The sequence below is a fragment of the Curcuma longa genome, unplaced genomic scaffold (assembly GCF_044706935.1).
Source record: "Curcuma longa cultivar G26 ecotype Majalengka, Jawa Barat unplaced genomic scaffold, ITB_CL_G26_1.1 contig_4668, whole genome shotgun sequence".
Taxonomy (NCBI): Eukaryota; Viridiplantae; Streptophyta; class Magnoliopsida; order Zingiberales; family Zingiberaceae; genus Curcuma; species Curcuma longa.
In genome coordinates, this window is record NW_027434203.1 from 393 (window position 1) to 4,321 (window position 3,929).

General features: G+C 45.9%; 1 pseudogene; it reads right to left on the reverse strand.

Moving 5' to 3' along the window:
* Positions 1 to 229: 229 nt before the first annotated feature.
* LOC141819380 (GDSL esterase/lipase At5g33370-like) lies at positions 230 to 2,010 on the reverse strand (annotated as a pseudogene).
* Between the last annotated feature and the right edge of the window lie 1,919 nt (positions 2,011 to 3,929).

Consider the following 3,929-nt stretch of genomic DNA (forward strand, 5'->3'; position numbering starts at 1 on the left):
TAAATTTTTACCCAGTCGAATACTAAGTTTGCTCGTGAATTTATAGCGATAAAAAAGTCATCAAAATTAATTTATGGATAAATAAATCATTAATGACATCCTTATTCCTCATCGAAACAAACACACCACAAATAACCAAGTTGCGACAAGCACATCCAAATCGACCTTATTCCATTAAGGTCCATCACTCACAACTAATCCTCTTTCATTACCCCCAAAACTATACTAATTAATTACTAATTACTTGAGCTAACCAAATCGAAACTCATGATCTTGACCTATTTATCTATCGATCGAGTTCAAGTCAAGTGCGAGCATCCATAGCAAGGATGGAACTCAAATTCATAGGGCTCATGTACTCCTCGGTTCCGAGCATGAATTGGCTCACAATGATCCGACATGCTCGCTCGCTCGGGTGGAATGCATCCCAAAAGGCGTAGATGTCTCGGTTCTCACATAGGCGCGACAACATAGTGCAAATTCCGATTCCGTTGTAGGGTCCTTGGCCACAACAAGCTATCTTCGATGTGACGAAACCTAGAAGAAAAATATATATTAGAGCCCTTTGAGTTATTTTTTAACAAAACATATATTGATATTTTTTAAAAATTAAGGTAAAAAATTACTATAGAAGGTTGGAAATGGAAATACATCAAACTAAGAGGACCTACACGAATATATGCATATTGTCAGAAAATTCATTTTACCCGGTATCTTATACAAAATTTCAGATCACACCTCTGATATTTTACACTAATAAAGTTTTGAAGTATTTTGAAAACGTCTGCTAAATTTTTAGGGGCCAGTTGAAAATTTCCCCTGGTCAATTAGGGTAGGTTCGTAATTACCGTAAGCCTGAGGGTTGGTTATGAAGTCCATGTTCATCTGGTAGGCATTGGCACATAGAAGACGTCGGCGCCGATCTCCGCGTTGAGGTCCTTCAACAGTTGGATCAACTGCGGGTTGTACATGTCCCGGAACGCGCATCAGCTCCGGGTCGCACTCGCCCGTCCTGCTCCTCAGCGCCAGCTCCGCCGGCACGCACCCCAGCGGCCCCACCCCCGTCACCAGCACCCGCCTCGACCCAGCTCATACAGCCTCTGCTCGATCATATCACCAGCATTATATAATCAGCGACGTCAAGCGATCCTCCGATCATCGTTCAATGGAATGAGGAGCTTACCATGAGGACCTTCTTGTACTCTGGGAGTGGCGTAGCGGATGTAGTCGGGGAGGGAGAACTGGCGGGAGCGGAGGGAGTAGGGGACCAGGTAGTAGTTGTTGACGAAGTCGTTGCCGCCGATGGTTATCAGCACCAGCGCGTCGTTCACCAGCCGCCCCGCCGCCTCCGGCCCCACCACCGAGCTCAGCCGCTGCTGGTACTGCTCGAAGTAATGCAGCTGCTTCGTGATCCTGATGATGTTCGCCTGCGCGCGCGCGCAGACAAAAAACAGAGGACGATTTACATTAATTTGATTTTCCATGAAGAAGAAGAAGAAGATGATGAAGAAGAAGAAGTCGTTGAGACGGAGACTGACAAACTGGATTCCGGTGTCGTTGAGGATCCCAACGCCGGCGGACGCAAAGTTTGCACCGACCAAGAGCCGCTCACCTTGGAGCTCAGGGCTCAAGTACGGCAGCACGGGCTCCGATCGAATGTACTCGCCTGAGAATTGACCGATACGATACGCTCGTAAAAACATTCATTTTCTGCGATTAAATACAGTGGCCGGTAATCTACACTTAACTGACTATGTCAGGGATGTTCTTGGCGTTGGAGAAGCGGCCGGTGGCGCGGTGGCTGGGCGTGTCGATGCCGTATGGGGGCTGGTCGGCGCGCGCGGTGGTGGCGAGGTAGTTGTTGTTGCCGTTGTCGACGAGGGAGTCGCCGAAGACGAAGAAGGCGCGGGCAGCCGCCGCAGGCGTCGGGAGCGAGGTCAGGGTCAGGAGGAGGAGTACGCCGGAGATCGCCGGAGCCAGCAAAGAGGTGGTCGAGCCGGCGGCTGCCATGGCGATGGCGTACGTACGTCTGGGATACGATGATGGATCAGTTTAGGATGCGAAAGGAATGTGAAGGAAGGTTTGTATATATAATTCGGAGAGCATCAGATTTGAACACGGCCCTTTAAATATTCCTTCACCAAATTAGATGGCGGAGAAATTAATGATGGAATTCTTTTTCACCATTTTTATTTTGCCAAAGTCTAAAAAACAGAAATATTGGTTGAAAAGTAACATTTTGAATTGGATCATAACAATCAAATTCAATTATTAAACATTAGATTTTTCATATATTATACAATTATTATTTCTGGCTGGATGTCGTCAATGGTTAAGCCATCAGTCAATAATACGTCACTTCAACCGTTATTGGTCCTGTCGATGAAGGAGCCTGAAAAGGAAGAGCTGAGCGAAGGGGTCAGCGAGGTGTTGGGTAAGGAGCCACTGCGACGCTCAAGTCGAGAGCAGAAGATGAAGAAGAAGATGTAGTATGCATGTGTGCAAGAATTGGAACGAGTTTGCTGATTCATGTGGGAACTTATATAACAATCAAAGGGGCATGATCTTCGAAAAGTAACGTACATGATGAGCTGTCAAATGAGCTAATAATGCGGCATTAAAGGCACGATCTCTGACAGTTATCAATCATCCAACGGCTTGGCAAAGATGATTATCTTCATCTGACGATTGTGGGCATAAGTGTGTGGGAATTTCGGGAGCCAAGTTTGGAAACTTAGTAACCGTCCTTATCCTTTTGGCAGAGCTGATAAGTTTGGTTCTCTTTGATCTCGAGCCGAGGAGAGATCGGACCATTTAGTAGCCGAGTTGACTGAACTTGAAGTCAGAGCAGCATGTGACCGAGCTGTTTGAGCGAGCCGAGCTGTGAGAGCATGTGATCGAGCCACTGTGGAGCGGCTGAGCTGTGAGAGCAAGTGGCCGAGTTGTTTGAATGACCGAGCTCTGAGCTGTCAGTAGCCGAGTTGTTTGAGCGGCCGAGTTGTGTGAGCAAGTGGCTGAGCTATTTGAGCGACCGAGTTGTGAGAGCATGTGACCGAGCTATCTGGGTGGCCGAGCTGTGAGAGCAAGTGACCGAGCTGTTTGAACAGCAGAGCTGTGAGAGCATGTAGCTGAGCTAGGTGCCTGAAGCGTTACTGGGTTAGTCAAAACACAGATTTATATGACCGTTCGACATGCCAAGTCGGATGTCATCTCAAATCGATTATTGACCTCTTTTTATCATGTCTGACCGACAAAGACCCGCCATACCAATTATAAAATAGAAAAATTATTTTCCGTCGATTATTAGATAAAATGAAGAAATTAATTATTAGAAACTTGTACATTAAGCAATTTGGCACTTGTGTTTCTTGTAATTACTTGATTAACCTTGCTAGTTCGACTACCTCTTTGGCTAACCTAACCTAACCTAACCTAATTGGGCCGAGCAAAGAAGTTAGTCTCGACTAATCACACAGTAACTATTTACTTTGTTTTGAGTAACAGTAATGGACAGAGTTCACCTACAATTTTCAGAAACGACATTTAATGATGAATAAAATTGGATCAAATCTACTGCTTCACAACTCATTTTTGCAGCTATTTATTTCCCTTGTCGTTTACCTTTTATCTGAACACTCACATTGTCCATTGTCCTCTTCCTTTCCATGAGACAAGAACCATGTTTCTCTTGGAACATAACTGATCTCGAGTGAATTACAAGTTCTATAGCAGAGTTCACTGCCGTGAGGTGGATGGGGATGAATTGAATGTGTCGTTGAGCCATAAGTTGGCCAGATGAACTCACCGACCGGAATAACTGAATTGCTGTTGGGAGTGGCAAGCACAAATTGACAGTGTGACAACGCACACGGGAGCCTATCGAACCCGGAGTTTTAACTGTCGATCGATCGGGATCTCGGAGACACCGG